Below are 22,493 nucleotides of genomic sequence, written 5' to 3'. Positions count from 1 at the left end.
GTGATAAATAGTTTGAAATCATTTATGAATCACTTTTCTAGTAAAAGCAATTTTAACTAGACTCTTTTGCAATGGTAACGGTCCACAAAAGAGAAGAACAACAAAAAGTGGAGAAGTTGGGCTTTCCTGGTGGCGCAGTGGTTGAGAGTTCTAACATTTGGCATTTACGATCTTTCAGTTCTAACATTTGGCATTTACGATCATAGCGTGCAAACCTGCCAAAACCCATGAAGATGTGCACTGACCAGTCCAAGAGCAGCCTCCAGAAAGGCAGCCCCAATGTCCAGCAGCATAGAATTAGTTAAAACCACAATGGATAATTCATAAACAGAATATTAAGCTGTGGAAGACTACATAAAAGAAAGGAAAAATGTCCATGGCATATTATCAAGTGGAAAAGCAGATCACAAAACATTACTGGTGTTGCCTACTTTTAAAAACGTATATATGTGTGTGTGTGTGTGTGTGTGTGTGTGTGTGTGTGTGTGTGTGTTACACACACACGTGCAATTCTGAAATAATGGACACAAAAATCTGATTATCTCTGAATGGTGGTTAATAGAATGTTTTCATTTTTTCTACCTATATTTTAACAAGAAATGTATATATATTATGTGATAAGGAAAACAAAATTATTTTTTAATGTGAGAAGAAGCAGTAAGAAAAAGTTTTGGGTCAATGTTCTTGCTTTAGTGTCCATATGAGTTCGAGTACCATATTGGCCTGAGAGGTGTAAAGAAAAGCCTTACAGAGTACTTGAAGTGTAGAAAGGGTGTGGGAACAGACTGCCCACACGTACCATCTTTTTTTTTTTTTAATTGAAATATAGTTGCTTTACAATGTTGTGTTAGTTTCTGGTGTATAACAAAGTGATTCAGTTACATATATGTGTGGGTGTGTGGGCGTGTGTATATATATATATATGTATATATATATATACATATATATATTCTTTTTTATATTCTTTTCCATTATGGTTTATTACAGAATATTGAATGGAGTTTTCTGTGCTGCACAGTAGGGCCTTGTTGTTTATCTATTTTATATATAGTTTATATCTGCTAATCCCAAACTCCCAATTTATCCCTCCCCCAGCCCCTTTCCCCTTTGGTAACCACATTTTTGTTTTCTGTCTGTGAGTCTATTTCTGTTTTGTAAATTAAGTTCTTTTGTATCATATTTTAGATTCCATATGTAAGTGATATCATATGGTATTTGTCTTCCTCTTTCTGACTCACTTCACTTAGTATGATAATCTCTAGGCCCATCCATGTTGCTGCAGATGCGTGCCATCTGCTTTGAATAACAGGACTTATCAAGAAGGGAGAATGGCTTCTTCCCTCCAGCCAGGTGTAGGGGGGGTCTCTGAGTTGAGAACGTTTGCTTCACAGTGGGGTTCCAGGGCTGTTCATCCCCCATCCAGTGGGCAGTGCTGTGCTGGCTCCCCAACAGGGTCTCAGAGGGCCCTCCCAGAAGAAAGAGCATTGTTTAAATGGAAGCATGTCCCAAACACATTTCTCACTGGTACAGAACCAAGTCGATTATGTAAACCTGGCTCCTTGTTGTACAAATTGGAAAACTAATGCTCAAAATGACTAAGTAGTTAGCCTCAAGTCTCCCAGCTAGTTAATAGCAGGGCTGAGGTTGGAATCCAGGTCGCTTTATTCTTTGGGCAGTGACTTCCTTCACATCCTGTTTCCTTGCTTTCACATCTCGTGTCTTACAGACCCTCAGCACAGCCAGGAAATATATCTGGAAGTGGAAAAGGAAACCAAAAATTAAGGTTATATTCTGGAAAGCCCCTAAGAACAAATTTTCTGTGACTACATAATTGAAATGATAAAAGAGATACAGTGAACCTCCTCCCCATAAAACCTTGTAATAACATTTTCTGTTTTTTTTAACTGTTAATTGTTACTTCCCTTTAAAAGGCATATTACTGCCGTGAAATCATCATAAGCTGGTTGTAAACAACCGTCAATATATGAGGAGCGCTTGCTTAATAGGAATTCTTGTGAAAAAAGGCTAGAGGAATTCATTACATTTTCCCAACACCAGTTAGCATTGAAACTCAGCTCGTAAACTGTTATTCCTTTCCTGAGCTATAGATACAGACAAAGTGGTATTGTCTTGATCACAAGACAAAACAGTCCCACTGTACTCTGCACTTTAAGACCATATCCAGAATATCATCCCTAGTCATGAGCATCACTGAGAGGCGTGAGAGGCTGGCACATTTGCAAACTTCACACTGATCAGTGGGCTCTTGGTGGGAGTACAATGTGTGTGTCCAGATAGCAGATGTGTGAGGGGTATAGAAAGGAGAAGAGAAGGCAGTATGATGGTAAAAGGATGAAATTTTCAGAGAGGAAGAATTGACTCAACCCAAGGAAGACATTCCTAATAATCAGCGGTCTCCGTCATGGAGGGATTTACATAGGGGTCTATGACCGTTGCTTAAAGATACTGGAGAGAAATTTCCTGCCCTGGGAGGGTGATGGGGTGGTGGTGGAGATTTGAAGTACATCACCTTTCTTTTTCCTCCCAACCATGAGAGATTACAACTCTGAGGCCACAGGCTGTGCAGAGATTTCTAAGACAAGGTCAGAAACAGCAGACATTAGAGTCAGGAGAAAAAAGGGAAACACCGTAGTTTGGGTTAATGACAATGGCAGGAGACCACAAAGAGAAAAGGATCTTGAGGTCTTACTTACTGGTTGCTTTATACAGATTTCTTCTCCTGGCCCTGGAGAAGAAAGGTTAATTCCTGCATGTCCAGTTCATCTTTTTTTTTTTTTTTCACCAAAAAAGGAAGGAAAATGCAATGAAGCACATTTTGAAAATAGTTTATTGTATCTGGCCTGATAAATCACTACGTTATCTGTTCATTAATTATATTCCGTCTTTTAAACTCCAGGAGGATTTCTGATCAGTGCCTGACATCTGTGTAAGCCCTTATCAAACACATAGCGCATCCCTAAGAAGATGTGTTCTATCAAAACCCACTAGCGTGAAACCAAGGAGGAACAGATCTACTTGCAGGAAGGCTGTTGCAGCTCACTTAAGTTTTTCTCAGCGCTTACCAGGCTAGTTAGGCTCCAAGGAGGTTGAGATTTCGAGGACAGTTTCCATACTCAAATTAAGCGCCCACATTTATGTGTGGTAATGCTCAATATTTCTCAGGCTTTGAACTTGATTACTCAGTTGACCATGAGCACCAGAGAATCGAGAAGAAGAGATTGAAGTTTCCAAGGTATATCTTTTATGCATAAAGTCTTTATCAGATGTGAACCCCAACTTGTACATCAACAATTGTCCCATTGGTTGAATGAAAAAATGTCTATAAATATTACTTCCCCAAAATCTTAAGCTAGTAATTACAAACTATCAAAATCATCACAGTAACATTTTATTAAGGATGATGCTATGTGGAATTCTATATGGACTGAGCTAATGAAGAGGATCCCTATCCTTGGGGTTATGTTAGCTCTCAGCTTAGAAGACTTACATAAAAATGTCCATCACCCCAGAGATAACACCCTGGAGACAGCCACGTTATTATTACAAAGCTCAGAGAAACAGATATTTAGATCACGAGCAAGAAATGAAGGTGGTGAAACAGTGTCTGCTCATGAAAAAAACAAAAAAAAAAACCCTAACCGCCACAGTTTATTGATAATAGAGTAAGAGGATCCTGGTTACTCAGGGCTCAGGCAACCATGGATGCATAGGCTTGGATATTTTATTATCACATGGGCCTCTGGGTTAGATTGGGATTCACATGAAGCAGGTGATGGGAAGAAGGCAAAAATCAAATGACCCAGTAGACCTAATGGTGTGTCTTATTGTCATATTGTGAAAGTCCTACCAGTTTATTTTTGGTGAATGGGTAGAAGTTTAGAATCTATTTATGGCGCTCAGTTATTACCCAGGAGGAAAAGATGTTCTTTAAAGCAGGAGCAACATAAATATCTTTGGGTTTATTGAGTCACAGTTTTCCTTGCTAAATGCTGGTTTTAGAACCTCCCACAGAGACATCTGCCCAGGTTGGTTAACCCTTGTGGGGAAGTGCAACTTCATGGGGTCCTTGTTATCACCCCCTTCCCCAGCTTCTAGCACTTTGGGATAGGAAGAGAAGTTACAATAATGATGACAATGATGATTGATGAATATAATAATAATAGCTTCAGTTTTGAGGGCTCACTATGTGTCAAGGGCTGTTAAAGAAAAAACAATTTGTAAAGCTTAAGAGTTCTTAACGGTTAACTTTGCGCTCACATCTTATGACTGCAGCGGCCATTGATGGCTCATCTTTCCATTATGAGCTTTGATCATGTTGTTATTTCACACACAATGCTGATAACTTCATACATTTCCATGTTTAAGCTCAAACAAAACTCTACCATTTGCCTGACCTGAACATTTCCTTGTCCATTTATGTAGTGAACACTTTTGTGAGGAAACAGGACCTGGCCAGTTACTTTATGGTCCTGGTCCCACCACGTATACACTGCTCAGGCATTAAGGTCCCCAGGCAGTGCCAGCCTTCTGATGGGAAAAGGCAGAGAGACTTCACACTGCTTCCAGGGATGCCTGTGTGTGTGCGCGTGTGCATATGCGTGTGTGTGTGCGTGTGCTATGGCTGGAGAGCACTGGGCCAGGAACTGCCCAAGCACAGCTCTTTGTCATCTCATAGGTGTCTTCTCTGCACCCCAACAAGTGTGTCAGCAAGAACAGGCTATGCATAAAAGCCTGGGCTTTCTCTTTGATTTTAGAATGTAAGTGGGAAGATTCTAGAGTCCACTTTGATGGCTGAAGCATAATGGTTGACAACACTGGCTTTGGAATGAGATTCAGTTGGGTATATAAGCTCTCTAAGGTTCTTCCGTAATAGGGGGATAATGCATTCTACTTCATGGGTTTGTGGTGTGGGTTAAAGGAGATTAAGTGTACTGTTCATTGCTTGTTTGATTATAGCTGGCTCTCCCAATTCTTGTAGGTCTCTGCTATTATATTGCCTCCTTACAAGGACTTCCTTCCTACTCCTTGTAAAATGTACTCTACTCCTCTCCCCATAACTTCCCGGCACCTTACTCTGCTTTAGTTGTTTTTATAGAATTTATCATTACTCAACATACATGACTATGTTTGCTTTCTTTTTTTTTTTTTCTTTTACTCTTTCTGTCTCCCTCACTAGAACATAAGTTTTATGAGGGCTGGGACTCTTTAGCTTTGTTCTCTCCTGGAGGAGTCATGGCACATAGTAGGTGCTCAATAAATGTGTTGAATGAATAAATGGATGGAGGCGATGAATGAATGCAAACTGCTTTGTGCAGTGGCTGGCACATAATGAGTGCTTGACAGATTGAAATTTCTGCTATCAATTACATGTGGATTGGCACTGGGTAGAAAGCTCTTCTCTGGGGAGAGCTGTCATTCTACTTCTGGTTGAGCCAGACAGAATGTGGGTTGGTGATTGATGTATCATCATTGGTGATTGACGTATCATAATTTAGAGAATGTTATTAGGCTTGGGTGGTGTAGGGGTCAATAAACGGGATCTGGAGGAGATTCCTTAACTTTCCACACATGGAAACCGGGCAGTGCTTGCAGGTCACAGTGGGTTACTAGTAACATTCATTTGGGAGGTCACCACGGCCAAGGCAACCTTGGCCTGATCCCTGATACACATCATCTGCTCCCGCTTTCCCTTCTGTTACAGGAATAGGGAATGACCTTTTGCTTTGATGCTTCCCTTCTGGCCTAAACTTGCATAATGGATATTTATTTATTTTTAAATGTTGCCTACAAATGAGGTCACAAATACAATCAATCCACTTGAACCTCTCTGTAGTGTTCCCTGGCTTCCATACTTAGGATAAGCTCAAGAAATCTTCAGGGTGCTATTTTAATTTATATCCAAGGGACAATCTTTGCCCCTTCCACTTGGTTCCTGCAGACTCAATTCAAATACTTCTTCTTATGTTAGTCAGGGTGCTCATGAAGCAGACACTAAGATAGTATTAAACGATGCAAGAATTTTCTTGGGGGAAATGCTTGTGTGAAAGGACCCAGGGAGGGAAAAGCTGGGGTTAGCAGTCAGCTCACGATGTGGGCCTGACTCAGTGAAGGGGAGCGGGAGAGAAGGGTTGGTAGAAGCCGGCTGGACTGCCTGCAGTCTAAGGCAGCATCAGCAAAGCTACTGGGAAGTCCTTGTGCCCGAGTCAGCCAATGAAAGGATCTGCTGTCACCCAGGATGGAGTCAGCTCTCATTGGCAGGGAGCAAGCCTTGGACTCATGGTGCAAACACAGCCATAGACTTAAAAGTGTAGCAGTTAGGGCCCTAGGTCGATTCCGTCCCCAGCAGAAGGAGGTCTGTGAGGCACATTCTCATGGTTACTGTGCTCCATGAGGGTAGACGGTGCCATAAGCATCCCCTCAGCTGGTAGCTTTGCAATGTGGTACCAGGCTGCCAAGTGGGAGAGCTGGCATCAGGCCTCTCACTCAGGAAAATGCGAGTTAAGTGGATTAACACAGATATGATAATAATAGAGAGCAGAGCCCCTTCTTCTAGCAACTACCCCAGCCGCAGTGGTTCTCCAATATTCCCTGACCCAAGAATGCATCACTGAAAATTGGTCTATGCCCTCTTACAGTCCCCTGCATCCCTCTTCCCTAGGACACAAGCTTGCGCTCAGTAGGGCTGGGTCAGTACTAGTTCAGATAGTTACGGCCTCAAAGAACCAGCACCATGACCCACTCGCGGAGGTCAGTCTTGGTGTACAGCTCTGCCCACTGGTCCAATCTCTTTCTACCATTACGTTTTCTCTTAAAGGGGATGGTAGCGCTTTCTTGTCCTGGGCCTTGGTTGGAGCCACCCAAGTCCACCCTGATGATTTTCCACTAAGGAGAATCTCAAGGAGCTGGACTTGCAGTCTCTTTCGCCTCGGAAGGACATTTGGGTTTCTTCTGAAAATTTCCTCATCCTCTCCCTAGCACTTAACATTTCTAGATAAACAGTTTACTTGTGGGGGAAAATGAGGAACACACGCTTCACTATAACCGTACTGCACTTGCTGGCTGAGAATGAAGCAGTTGAAATAACATCTCAGGTAAATATTTTCTATAGTCTGTTGAGAGTAATCAGTAACTGGAAGGGAAGTTACTTGGTGTTGGGGTCAGCATTCCATTTTTGGAAGCATTTTTGTGGGCTCAACTTTGTGGCCTCATACCTTTTCATTATTTCTCAACCTCTGGTTCAGGTGGCTTCTCAAAACCAGGAAGTCGTCCTCGTGCAGATTTGTGGAGCTGACTTCTGCTAAGTTCCTTTTGTTTTCCTAGAGTTTTGGTATAATGGGACTAGTTCTAATTAAACGAATCAAATGAATGGCTGACTTAATTCTCTGGGGCCCACTTTTTCCACTGACTGTCTAATTTGTCCGTAGGAAGACACAGCTGTTCCCAGGCAGCCCGTGTGCCCCAAAGTGAATGAGGAGAAGCCTCCTGTGAACTTCAGAGCACACACTGGAGATGGGTGGGAGGGGGACTTTGTTTCTCTTTTGGCTTGCTGAGCTAAAAGAAAAGGAGCAACAAGCTCCTTTTTGAGCTTGTTGCTCCCCCCAGAATGGCTGTAAATGGAGATGAAGGGATAAGACTTGTGACTAATTTCTCTGGGGAGCCTAAATATCTCCACTCCTGACCCAGCGTGTCGCCTCCCCCGTCTTCCCACTGCAAGATTCATAGCAGCTTTATGACATGTGTAAGGCCAGTTCAGGATGGGGATTAACTCAGTCCTCCCAGCGGTGGTATTCTTTCCATGATGGGGCTGACGCCCCGCCAGTGGAATCCCAGTGAGCCAAGGGGACAGGCGGTGTGTGTCAGGTTGATTCAGCTGAGGAAGTCGTGGCGTTGGGTTAGCCTTATAAGGCTGCAGTTCCGGTGGAAGTGAGGTTGTCTCAGCTTGAAAATTCAAAGCTCTGAGCATTCCCAGATGACATCTGTAGTTTTTCCAACACACATTTGGCCTCCGTGGAGCCTTGCAGCCCTTTGATTGTGCAATCACAACTTGGCAGCGTGTTTGTCCCGGGAAGTATGTACATTTTCAGCTCTGACATCTCAGAAATAATCACTGAAGCATTTTTATTAGGGTGGTTTATCGTAAAGTTGGACCACTCCCACCAACATTTCTTGTAACCAGAACTAGGAAAGTGAAGACTTAGGGGGAGGAAGCTATTAGTGGAAGGAGGGCTGGCTGTGGAATTGGATAGACCAAGGTTCAAGTTCTGATTTCCTTATTTTATTTTTTTTTTTACTTGTTGAAGGACCTTAGATACTCAGGGGCTCAGCTTAATCTTCTGTAAAATGGAGAAAATAACATCGACCTTGCAGGGCTGTTGTGAGGATTAGATACAATGTAAGCTAAGAGTTAAGTAAATAAATGGACTCAGTAAGTTTTGTATAAATAAATATGTGATATGTGATGTGTGTGTGTGTGTGTGTGGGGGGGGGGTGATGGTCCTAGTGTAGAGAAGGGAGTCGTTATAAGCTGATTGTATATGTCAGGGAATCTTAGCTCAGTTTTTGGTCCTCGAGAAATCACACACACATACTCACACATGCTTGCAAGCACACATACACATACCATGTGTGCATATGCACACACACGTTCCTTGGAGACCTCAACTTCACTCTTGATAAATAATTTGCTTCCGAGGCTGGTCCAAGAGTACATGTCTGTGAGTTATTCCTCAAACCTCCATACTGTCTGGGAATGTCTGAACTGGGTTCCATGCTGATATCCACAGAGGCAATCCTAAGCTTTTCCTTTCAGCCATCAACTTGTAGCAGGTACAATTAAAAGATGACCAATTGCTGGCTTCCCTGGTGGCGCAGTGGTTGAGAATCTGCCTGCCGATGCAGGGGACACGGGTTCGAGCCCTGGTCTGGGAAGATCCCACATGCCCCGGAGCAACTAGGCCTTAGTAGTTGAGCCACAACTACTGAGCCTGTGCGTCTGGAGCCTGTGCTCCGCAACAAGAGAGGCCACGATAGTGAGAGGCCCACGCAACACGATGAAGAGGGGCCCCCGCTTGCCGCAACTGGAGAAAGCCCTCACACAGAAACGAAGACCCAACACAGCCAAAAATAAATAAATAATAATTAAAAAAATGAATATCTGCTAAAAAAGAAAATGACCAGTTGCTTCTAACTCTTTTGCTAATATCTAAGATCTGAAGACAGAGATTCTGAATCCTAGTTTGAGACGTCTGGGAAATACTTTTCTCCAACTCTTGGAATACTTCCCTGTCATTGCAGCATTCATATTGTTTCCAAATAGAGTTTATGATGAACCTTCTTTGGCACAGTGAGAAAAGATACAGTCCCTTTCATTATGACGTCTCCATGCCAAATATTGGTCACCAGCTTCTTAGCATATTTAGTAAAAAGCTTGATGCCTCCTAATGATGGAACGGAGCCCTAAGCAATATACTGGGGAAAAAAAGATAACTCCTGCCTGGAAGAAACCTTTCAAATTTGACTTGTCATTTCTTTGAGCTATTAAAATGTTAAACTTTAATTATTTAATTAGCGAATTGATTAAGCAAAATATTTATTAATAATCCACTATATTCTAGGCACTGTGGAAGTGCTGGGAATACAGTGATGGATGTGACAAAGAAAATTGTCTTTTATGGAGACTATAGTCCATGAGTTAAGAAACAAGGTGCAAAGGGATGGGGGAAAGGAGTATAGGGCACTGTGAGAGCCTGAGGTAGGGCACTGTGTCCAGACTTTTAGAAAGAGAAAGTAAAGCATAGCGGGGGATCTAAGACTGATTTAGTGTGGATGGGTCCTGAGCACGAGGGAGAAAGTGGCCATGCGTAAAGCTGTAGAAAGGAGGTGAGGCCCGATCACCAAATCTCCCAGGACCTGAAGCCACTGTGGAGAGTTTGGAGTCTATTCTGAGGTACTGGGGAATGTATGAAGGATTTAGAGTGTTTGTGGGGAAGGAAGATCAGCATTTCATTTCGGAAAGATCAGTCTGGTGACAGTGTAGAGTATGGGTTGGAAGGGTCTAAGTCTGGAAGCTGGGAGGATATTTGGGATTTGTTGCTGTGATCTGTGCAAGAAGTGATGGTGGCCTTGACTTTGGCAGTGGAAATAGAAAGGAGTAATGGACTGACAAGGTTATTTAGCAGATAGAACCAAGGGGACTTGGTAATTTACTGGATGGACAGACTGAAGAAAGGAAAGAAGATAAGGATGATGCCAACTTTTCTAAATTAAGCAACCAGGTATAGGATGGTACCACTTACTGAGATGGGAGGCATAAGAAGAGCAGGTTTAGGGGAAAGAGCGAATTGCATTTTGGACACATTGAGCTTGAAGCGTCTCTGAAATCAAGGAGAGATGTTACATCAATTTTTTTTTCTTTTTTTTTGGCCATGTGGCCTCTGCGATCTTAGTTCCCTGACCGGGGATTGAACCTGTGTCCCCTGCAGTGGAAGTGTGGAGTCCTAACCACTGGATCGCCAGGGAAGTCCCTCAAGGGGAGATGCTGAGTACTCAGTGGGCTATTCAAATCTGAAACTCTGAAGAAATGTCAAGCCTATAAATATAGATTTGGAAGTTTATCAACAAATAGGTGGTAATTCAAGCCAGGAGGATTCACCTAGTAAGAGGGAGTGGAGTGAGAAGCAGACCAAGGGCAGATCCTGAGGAATGGAACAGATCAGAGATGAGCAAGGGAAGAGAAACAGCCAAAGGAGACAAGAATCAGCACCCAGAGAAGTAGGAGAAGAATGGGGAAGTGGGTGCAGGAGGGTGGGGAAGGGAAGTTTTCCAGGAGGTAGTGGTCACATGTGTCTAGTGCAAGTTAGAGATCAAGGGAAAGAGACAGAGACTGAAAGTTTCCTTTAGGTTTTACAAAAGGGGTGTGGTGGTAGTGGTGGTTTACCTCGGCAATAAGTGGAGTAGTGGTGAGGGAAGCCAGATTTCAGTGGGCTGATGGGAGGTGAACAGGTGGACAAATACGTGAGAGTAGTGAGCTAGGGCAGTAGCTAGAAGGGCACAAGGGAGAGAGCAGATTTACTTCTTTTCTCCTTATCTTTATTCTTCCTACTTATTTTTTCAAGTTAGGGGAGGCTTGAGAGTATCTAGATACTACCTAGAAGGAGCTGCTAGGGAGAAGTTGAGCTATGAGAGAGCTAACTGACAGAGGGGGGCCCTGAGAGGGAGAGGGGAAATCCCAGATCACCTGTAGAGGAATTAGCCCCACAAGGGGCACCTTTTCTACTGTAAAAAAGGAAAAGGAAGGATGTATAGAAGCTGGTATTGGTGGCTGAAAATATAATTTTTCCTGTCCTCACCTCCCCCTACCCCAGATCATGGCCCCTTACTTTCAGCTTTATCTTCATATTTATATATAAGTTTAAAGTACAAGGATTTATTTACCCGGGAATTTCCCCTTGGGTTTTAGGTCATCAGCTTGTGTCTTTAATGACTTAACTCTATGTTCTGGAGGTCTGGGCATCTGTTGGTTAACTTTGTCCTGCAAGGGAGTATCTTGTCTCATTCACCTAGTACTCTAACTGGCTGTGCAACTCAGCCACAAACACTAGTCAGCACTTCACGTGGGTTGGTGCTTCCTCCTTCATTCTTGAAAAATACTTCAAGAGCTATTTTCAACTCATGAAGGCAAGGGAGTCTAGGTTAGATTGCTTAGGCAGTTTGAAAGCGTGACAAGTATAAGACTTGTCTTTTGGGGAATGATTTCCTTTAAAGTCATTTGGTTGGCTTGGCTCTAAGTGGCTTTATGTCTTAGGGTAGGACTATTCCAGGGGCAGTGGCACTGGAGCAAATAATTAGGTTCTATCCCCTATATAAATACTGCTTACATGTGTGAAGTTGGGCAGCAGTGAGTGTGTTAAAGGCAACTTTGAATGGGGAAAAAGATGCCGGTGTGGCCTCTGGTCAGTGTCCTGAGGCTGTTGTGGAAAATAAATGCTAAACCCTCAGGTGTCTTTACATCATCAGCTCTTGATGATGCAGAGCCTCCTTCTCTCCATCCCCCAGTTGTGTAGTTTGGGCTTCACCTAAAGTGTGCGGCCCAGGAGAGGAGCTAGATTATCCAGACCTTGAGGCACTCAGCCCCTGGAAATTTGTAGCCAGGGGAGATTATTTCTGGCTGTTATCTGTGAGAGGACAGCCATGCCTGAGGCTACTCTCAACACGATTGAGCAACCTTCTCAAATCTTGACGAATGCTGGGTCTGGTTCTCACACCTGGCTATACATTGGAATCATCTAGGAAGTTAGAAAAAATTACTGATGCCCAGACCCCCACATATTCTGGTTTAATTGATCTGGGCTGTGATCAGGACACTGTGATTTAAAAACAAACTCTCTAAATGATTCTGATATGCAGCTAAGTTTAAGAACCACTGTTCTAAATCCCTGGAGCTTTTGAGAAATTGGTTGGGCTGGAGATCACAAGATGCAAGAGTACCACAGATAACTGATGAGTTCTTAAAAATACATTTTCTTATTGGCAAGGCATTGCAACATAATGGATTCCTATACACTTTTCTTTCAGGACTGCATTCATGCTTATTTCCTGGAAACCTTTGGGATGAAGGGTTTATTCATTACCATAGTTTATTGCATTTACTATCCCACACTGCAGGCATATTCACCAGTGTGGCACTTGGACAAAATAAAAGGGACTATTTCTAGAGGAAACAGTTTGTTTTCCATGTAAGTAGTTTCTGTGGAGAAGATGGAAACTAAGGAAAGGTACTACTTGGAGGGTCTGACTCTCATTTCAGTGGGTGAATTTAGAAATGGTTTCTTTATAAGATCAGTGTTCCTGAGGAAATGGGAACGAAAGCAGGACCCCATGTAAACTCAAAACATGCAGAGCTATATGTTCAAGTTCTATACTGCCTAATTCTAACCTACCTGTGGAAATGAGCCAAGCCATAGCCCAGGTTTTATTTGTTAGCATGACCCTTAGTCTTAAAATCTGTGTAAGCTCTACAGGAAAGAAGATTGTAGTCATTTCTCTTAGAGCCAAATATGACTTATTTTTAGGTGAAATAAATAAAACCAGAACACATCTTCTTACTTAATTCTCAATACTCCAAGAGGTTAACCCAGCAACAGTGTGGTTCCTGGAGAGGGTGTCAGAGAGGACTGAAGGTCTGAGAAGGTCTTGTTCTTTGTGACTTGAACAAGTCTGGTCGTGAGCATGATACCTAACTTCTCTCCCTTTGGCTTCATCCTGCCCCAGCCTTTCCTTAGATCCCTTCAAAGATTTACTAAAATGCTATTAAGAAAGAATCTTAGTCTTCTGTTGGTGAGAACAACTTCAGAACTGGGGGTTCTTCAGAAGAAAGTCTTTACATATGGAAAATAAAACTTTTCCTGGATGGACAACTCCTCTTGTTGCTGTAAGTTTCAGGTCGTTTATGCCATAACTGAGTTATTTATGTTCATTTTCTTCTTTGGCATGTTTATGACTGGTTTCGTCATTTTCTCAGCCTTAATTATTCAGAGTCATATGAGCGCTTCTTAGACGTTATGAGGTCATTTTACAGCTCTTCACAGCCTTGCCTTCTAGGGATTACATTAATCCGTCGCTCACATACTCTTTGAGAAGGAAGACATGGCCATTCCTTATAACCTCGCCTTCATACAACTTCAGCTCCTTTGGGAGCCTTGCACTACACGTGATAAGGACCAGTGCTCTTCGTGAATGTGGTCAACAAAATACATCTTCCTGATGTAATGGACATTGAGATTTTACACAGGAAAGTTGGCTGTCATTTCATAATTCAACCCATGCTGCCTCCTGAACTGTCTACTGGCAGCCAGTCAGCCTTAGAGCTTTCTGTAGAAGAAAACATGGCCAGAAACACTAGTCTCTGAATTCATCAAGCTAGAAATATTGGCTATTAGAATTTACAGGAGACCTTTCACATTTTTCATGGCAGGGCTCAGGGGCTGGGGTACAAGGCAAGGTTTTAGTCACAGAAGAACTGTGGGACCAGGCAGCAGTCTACAGGCACACCTCGTTTTATTGTGCTTCCCAGATAATGCATTTTTCGCAAGCCGAAGGTTTGTGGCAATCCTGCGTCCAGCACGTCTATCAGCACCGTTGTTTCAAAAGCACTTGCTCGCTTCGTGTCTCTCTGTCATATTTTGGTGATTCTCATAATATTTCAAACTTTTTCATTATTATTATATTTATTATGGTGATCTGTGGTCCGTGATCTTTGATGTTACTATTGTAATTGTTTTCGGGTGCCACAAAACACATATAAAACCATGAACTTAATTGATAAAATGTATGTGTTCTGACTGCTCCACCGACTGGCCGCTCCCTCTTCTTGAGCCTCCCTATTTCCTGAGACACAACAGTATTGAAATTAGGCCAATTAACAACCCTAAGTGTTTAAGTGAAAGGAAAAGTTACACATCTCTTACTTTATTTTAATTAATTAATTATTTTTTAACATCTTTTTTGGAGTATAATTGTTTTACAATGGTGTGTTGATTTCTGCTTTATAACAAAGTGAATCAGCTATACGTATACATATATCCCCATATCTCTTCCCTCTTGCGTCTCCCTCCCTCCTACCCTCCCTATCCCACCCCTCTAAGGTGGTCACAAAGCACCGAGCTGATCTCCCTCAGTGCTTTGCGGCTGCTTCCCACTAGCTATCTGTTTTACATTTGGTAGTGTATATATGTCCATGCCACTCTCTCACTTCGTCTCGGCTTCCCCTTCCCCCTCCCCAAAGAACCTAGGGGCAGGACAGGAATAAAGACATCTCTTACTTTAAATCAAATGTATAGATGATTACGCTTAGTGAGGAAGGCATGTTGAAAGCTGAGATAGGCCGAAAGCTAGACCTCCTGTACCAAACAGTCAGCCAACTTTTGAATGCAAAGGAAATGTTCTTTAAGGAAATCAAAAGTGCTACTCCAGTGAACATATGAATGATAAAGTGAAACAGCCTTATTGCTGATATGGAGAAAGTTTTAGTGGTCTGGATAGAAGATCAAATCAGCCACAACATTCCCTTAAGCCAAAGCCTCATCTAGAGAAAAGCCCTAACTCTCTTCAATTCTTTGAAGGCTGGGAGAGGTAAGGAAGCTGCAGAAGAAAAGTGTGAAGCTAGCAAGGGTTGATTCATGAGGTTTAAGGAAAGAAGCCATCTCCATAACATTCAAGAGCAAGGCGAAGCAGCAAGTGCTGATGTAGAAGCTGCAGCCAGTTATCCAGAAGATCCAGCTAAGATAATGAATGAATCTGGCTACCCTAAACAACATATTTGTAATGTAGAAAAAACAGCCTTCTGTTGGAAGAAGAAGCCATCTAGGACTTTCACAGCTAGAGGGAAGAAGTTGATGTCTGGCTTCAAAAGTTCAAAAGGACAGGCTTTCTCTCTTGTTAGGTCTAATGAAGTTGGTGACTTGAAGCTGAAGCCAATCCTCATTTACCATTCCCAAAATCCTAAGGCCCTTAAGAATCATGTTAAATCTATTCTGCCTCTGTTCTATAAATAGAACAACAAAGCCTGGGTAGCAGCACATCTGTCTCCAACATGGTTTACTGACCATTTTAAGCCCACTGTGGAGACGCATTGATTGGAAAAAAGATTCCTTTCAAAATATAGCTGCTCATTGACAATGCACCTGGTCACCCAAGAGCCCTGATGAAGAAGTACAAGATTAATGTTGTTTTCATGCCTGCTAACACAGCGTCCATTCCGCAGCCCATGGATCAGGGAGGGATTTTGACTTTCAAGTCTCATTATTTTGGAAATACATTTTGTAAGGCTATAGCTGCTATAGATACTGAGTTCTCTGATGGATCTGTACAAAGTCAATTGAAAACCTTCTGGAAAGAATTAGTTATTCTAGATACCATTAAGAACATTTGTGATTTGTGGGAAGAGGTCAAAATATCCACATTAATATGAGTTTGGAATAAGTTGATTCCAACATTCAAATATCCAACAACCCTGTATAACTGAGGGGTTCAAGGCTTCAGTGGAGGTAACTGCGACGTGATGGAAATAGCAAGAGAACTAGAATTCGACATGGAGCCTGAAGGTGTGACTGAATTGCTGTCACAGTGATGAATCTCCTCATCAAACTTGAACCTATGAGGAGTTACTTCTTATAAATGAGCAATGATATTGGTTTTTGGGGGATGGAATCTACTCCTGGTGAAGATGCTGTGAAGATTGTTGAAATGACAGCAAAGGATTTGGGGTATGACATACACTTAGTTGATAAAGCAATGGTAGGGTTTGAGAGGACTGACCCTGATGTTGAAGTTCTACTCTGGGTAAAATGTTATCAAACTGCATTGCATGCTACAGAGACATTGTTCATGAAAGGAAGAGTCAGTCTACGAGGCAAACTTCACTGTTGTCTTGTTTTAAGAAATTGCTGCAGCCCCCCCCAGCCTTCAGCAACCATCACCCGGATCAGTCAGCAGCCACTGACATGGAGGCAAGACCCTCACCAGCAAAAAGACTGCAAATCACTGAAGGCTCAGATGATGGTTAGCATATTTTAGCAAGGAAGTATTTTTAAATTAAGGCGTCACACACTGTTTTTTTTAGACACAATGCTTTTGCACACTTAAAAGACTACAGTATAGCGTAAATGTAACTCTTATGTGCACTAGGCAACCAAAAATTTTGTGTGACTTGCTTTATTGTGATATTCGCTTTACTGTGTTAGTCTGGAACCAGACCCTTAATATCTCTGAGGTGTGCCTGTAGTTACAGGAAATACATAATTCAAGGCAAACACACAACTTGCAACAAGATCAGCTTCTGCTGAACCGATGAACTCTTGAACTTCTCATTTTCCCTTTAGAGCATGTTTGAACTGAGGGTCTGTTGTAGGTCTGAACTTACCAGTGGAGATTAAGTGGCCCAGTGGTGAGAGTTGGTGGTAAATAAATCCATGTATTGCTGTAATCAAAGAGTTAAGCTTTTTTATGCTGTGGACCTCTTAGCAGTTGGAGAAGCCTATAGTACACTTCTCAGAAAAATATTTTTTTTAATTGAAAATAAGTATGTAGCCCATCTGTATGTCTTCTTTGGAGAAATATCTATTTAGGTCTTCTGCCCATTTTTTTTTTTAACATCTTTATTGGAGTATAATTGCTTACCATGATGTGTTAGTTTCTGCTGTATAACAAAGTGAATCAACTATACATATACATATATCCCCATTTCTCCTCCCTCTTGCGTCTCCCTCCCACCCTCCCTATCCCATCCCTCTAGGTGGTCACAAAGCACCGAGCTGAGGTCCTTGTGCTATGTGGCTGCTTCCCACTAGCTATCTGTTTTACATTTGGTAGTGTATATATGCCCATGCCACTCTTTCACTTTGTCCCAGCTTACCCTTCCCCCTCCCCGTGTTCTCAAGTCCATTCTCTAAGTCTGCGTCTTTATTCCTGTCCTGCCCCTAGGGTCTTCAGAACCTTTTTTTTTTTTTAGATTCCATATATATGTGTTAGCGTACAGTATTTGTTTTTCTCTTTCTGACTTACTTCACTCTGTATGACAGACTCTAGGTCCATCCACCTCACTACAAATAACTCAATTTTGTTTCTTCTTATGGCTGAGTAATATTCCATTGTATATATGTGCCACATCTTTATCCATTCATCTGTTGATGGACACTTAGGTTGTTTTCAAGTCCTGGCTATTGTAAATAGAGCTGCAATGAACATTGTGGTACATGACTCTTTTTGAATTATGTTTTTCTCTGGGTATATGCCCAGCAGTGGGATTGCTGGGTCGTATGGTAGTTCTATTTTTAGTATTTTAAGGAACCTCCATACTGTGCTCCATAGTGGCTGTATCAATTTACATTCCCTCCAACAGTGCAAGAGGGTTCCCTTTTCTCCACACCCTCTCCAGCATTAATTGTTTGTAGATTTTTTGATGATGGCCATTCTGACTGGTGTGAGGTGATACCTCATTGTAGTTTTGATTTGCATTTCTCTAGTGATTAGTGATGTTGAGCATCCTTTCATGTGTTTGTTGGCAATCTGTATATCTTCTTTGAAGAAATGTCTATTTAGGTCTTCTGCCCAGTTTTGGATTGGGTTGTTTGCTTTTTTAATATTGAGCTGCATGAGCTGTTTGTATCTTTTGGAGATTAATCCTTTGTCAGGTGCTTCATTTGCAAATATTTTCTCCCATTCTGAGGGTTGTCTTTTCATCCTGTTTATGGTTTTCTTTGCTGTGCAAAAGCTTTTAAGTTTCATTAGGTCCCATTTGTTTATTTTTGTTTTTATTCTCATCACTCTAGGAGGTGAGTCAAAAAAGATCTTGCTGTGATTTATGTTAAAGAGTTGTCTGCCTATGTTTTCCTCTAAGAGTTTTATAGTGTCTGGTCTTATATTTAGGTCTTTAATCCATTTTGAGTTTATTTTTGTGTATGGTATTAGGGAGTGTTCTAATTTCATTCTTCTATATGTAGCTGTCCAGTTTTCCCAGCACCACTTATTGAAGAGGGTGTCTTTTCTCCATTGTATGTTCTTGCCTCCTTTGTTATAGATTAGGTGACCAAAGGTGTGTGGGTTTATCTCTGGACTTTCTATTCTGTTCCATTGACTATATTTCTGTTTTTGTGCCAGTACCATACTGTCTTGATTACTGTAGCTTTGTAGTATAGTCTGGAGTCAGGGAGCCTGATTCCTCCAGCTCTGTTTTTCTTTCTCAAGATTGCTTTGGCTATTCAGGGTCTTTTGTGTTTCCATACAAATTGAAAAATTTTTTGTTTTAATTCTGTGAAAAATACCATTGGTAATTTGATAGGGATTGCATTGAATCTGTAGATTGCTTTGGGTAGTATAGTCATTTTCACAGTATTGATTCTTCCATATGTGGAATCTAGAAAAATGGTACAGATGAACTTATTTGCAAAGCAGAAACAGAGACACAGATGTAGAGAACAAACTTAAGGATACCAAGGGGGGAAGGGGGGGTGGGATGAATTTGGATTGGGAGATTGGGATTGACATATATACACTACTATATATAAAACAGATAACTGGGCTTCCCTGGTGGCGCAGTGGTTGGGAGTTCGCCTGCCGATGCAGGGGATGCGGGTTCGTGCCCCGGTCTGGGAAGATCCCACATGCCGCGGAGCAGCTGGGCCCGTGAGCCATGGCTGTGGAGCCTGCACGTCCGGACCCTGTGCTCCGCAACGGGAGAGGCCACAACTGTGAGAGGCCCGCGTACCGCAAAAAAAAAAAAAAAAAAAAAAAAAAAACAGATAACTTATGAGAGCCTACTGTATGGCACAGGAAACTCTACTCAGTGCTCTGTGGTGACCTAAATGGGAAGGAAATTCAAAACAGAAGGGATATATTTATACATATAACTGATTCACTTTGCTGTACAGCAGAAACTAACACAACATTGTAAAGCAACTCTACGCTAATAAAAATTAATAAAACAATAAAATAAGTATGTAGGATTACAAAGAATACTTTTTATTGAAATATAGTTGTTAAAACCCAAAAAAATTTAATATAGCAATATATGTGCCTATTCATTAATGCATTATATAACAGATCTACCAGTGGGTTTAGCAGCTATTGTTAATTTCAAATTAGTGATGCATAAATATGGTATTCCGAGATTTCTGTAGCAACTGTGTGTTTAAAATGTGGGAAAGTTTCATGCACTCACAGAGGGAAGACCGTGTGAAGACAGTGGAGGAAGATGGCCATATGTAAGCCATCTTTCTTTCTTTAGAAGAAACCAAACCTGCCAACACCTTGATCTTGGACTTCTAGCTTCTAGAATTGTGAGAAATTAATTTCTATTGTTTAAGCCACCTAGTCTTTATTACTTTGCTATGGCAACCCTAGAAAAGTAATACAATTGATAAAACCATTCAAGTGTTTTTTCTCCATCGTTTCACCAGTAACCAATTCTCGGGTTCTTTTCCTTAGCTAGAAGAGGAGGATGCTGGTAGAAATGACCTCCTTCCTGTGAAAACCATGGATATTTTTGGGCAGTGGTTCTTAACTAAGGTCATAGATAGACTTCAAGCATTCTTATTATATTATTTCCTCACTTTTCTAGCAGTAGGGTACAGAACTTCCATAAGATTCTCAAAGGTTTATGACTTTCCAAAAGTGTGTAACCACCATTTTGGAATTTGTTGTATATTCTGAGACTCTCTACCTTGGCTCCAACTGCACACAGAGTGTGCCCGAGGTGTTTTGACCGTCCCTGCAGCTGAAGTTGTCCATTTACACGGTCCTTATAAGTGGGGCTGCCCATGTACTCTGAGAGATATATGAAAGCTCAGAGAACAAAGTGAAGGCATTTATTTAGGTGTATGTTAAGAATAAAGCATGGCATTAGGTGTATAAATGTATAAGGCAATATCCCTAATGTCATATGTTGTGAGAGTGAGAGTTTCAGACCTTGACACTTTCGAGTTTTATAACCCATGAGTCCTGGCTTTTTTTTTTTTTTTTTTTTTTTGGCTGAGGCCATACAGATAGCTCTGCTATTCCTGACCCTGTGAACTGCCATGCACTTGCCAAACCTATGGCCCACATGTGGGTCCATGGAGCCCCACCCTTTTCACAAGAGTAACTTTGTATAAGCAGTTTCATGACTGGCCCTGCTTTCAGGAGAGAGCTGGAAGAGGAGAGAGAGAGAGAGAGAGAAAAAAAAAAAACAACAAAAAACAAAAACCTGACAATACCAAGTGCTGGTGAGGATGTGGAGCAACTGGAACTCTCATAATTGCTGATAGAGATGCAAAATGATGCTGCCCCTCAGAAAAAAAGTTTGGCATTTGCTTGTAAAATTGAACATACATTTACCATATGGCCATCAATCCCACACTTAGTTGTTTGCACAAGAGAAATGAAAACAGGTTTCTATTAAACCCATATGCAAATATTTACAGAGATTTATTCACAACAACCTGGAAATGCAAACCACCCAAACGTTCTTCATTTGGGGAATGGATAAACAAACCATGGGGCGTTCATGCAGTGGAATAGTACTCAGCAATAAAAAGATGAACTTTTCATATAAAAACGGCTTGGCTGAATCTCTGCTGTTTTGTGTTAAGTTAAAGAAGCCAGGCTCAAGGCTCCATAGTGTATGATTCCATTTAGGTGATATCTGGAATAGGTAGAGTTGTAGGGACAGAGAACAGTTGGTATTGCCAGGGTTAAGAGTGAAGGGAATAACACACCATTGTAAAGCAATTATACTCCAATAAAGATGTTGGAAAAAAAAAAAAGAGTGAAGGGAGGATTTGACTACCAATGGACATAACCAGTGATTTTTTTAGGTGTAAAGGAACAGTTCTATATCCTGATTCTGGTGGTCACACGACTCCGTCAAAACTCACTGAACTATAAGCCAAAGAGAACTGATTTTACTGTATTTAAACTTAAAAATAAATTCAGAAAAGCAGAGAAAAAGAAAAAAAAAGAAAAGGGAGTATCTCCTGGCTGGAGCACAGCTAATTTCAGAGCCAAGAGGGAGCTCGAGGTCACAAGGGGACATTCCGCTCACTACTGCATGTTCCACTGGCTCTAGCCAGACCCTTGGTGTGGACAGGCAGTGGGAAGAACATGGCCATTTTCAGGGTGCAGAAGCCATAAAGTTTGACTCAGGAAACTAGAAACACAGATAAACCTTGGGAAATGGCAGTTGGGTATAGGCGGACAAATTGAAGTTAGGAACAGATATCTTGGTGTTCCCTTGTTGAGTAAGAACAACAGATCAGGGCTCATGGTGATTGGCCAAGAGGTCTGAAAAGCTGCCGGGAGGCTTCCAAAGCTTGGACCCTTCTCCGTGTCTTTCTTCTTTGCTAGCAATTCAGCGAGTAAATGCTGTGTCTGTAAAGGGAATCAACTCTTTGGGGAAATCAGGCTTTACGGCAGCAGATTTGAAGCCATTTTGTAAGAGTTGATAGGCTCTGCTTTTACTCTCACATGTCAGGCAGGGGAAGAAGCATGTTATTGTGGAGAGAACAGAGGGTTTCACTTTAAGCTTACTTGGGTTACTACAGGCTTCGTGATCTTGTGCCAGTTCCTTACCTTCTCTGAGCCTCCATTTCCTCCTCTTGGATATAAGGTTGTTGTGGAGATCAGAGATGAGGCAGAATGAACTATTTCCGCCCCCCCGCCCCCGAGCCCCAATCTGAAAGGGCTGGGAGAGCCATCCTTAACCAATATTCATCAGGAGCAGTTCAGGGTCAGAGCCACGTTCACAGGAGGGATATCCTTTCGTGATACTGGATGGAAGATAGATGGTGGTGAGGGGTGTCTCCAGAAAAAGACAATGCCCGTCTTAGCATGGCCGCATGCATCTTAGGTAACTGGGGAGAAGTTCACTGTAACTCTTTTCAGTGGGAGGCTGGGCAGGAATGAGGGTCTGCTATCCTCCCGACCCCTGGACCAGGGTTTCC

Source organism: Grampus griseus (assembly GCF_964374135.1).
Source record: "Grampus griseus genome assembly, chromosome: 2".
NCBI classification, from domain to species: domain Eukaryota; kingdom Metazoa; phylum Chordata; class Mammalia; order Artiodactyla; family Delphinidae; genus Grampus; species Grampus griseus.
This window is presented reverse-complemented; position numbering follows the sequence as displayed.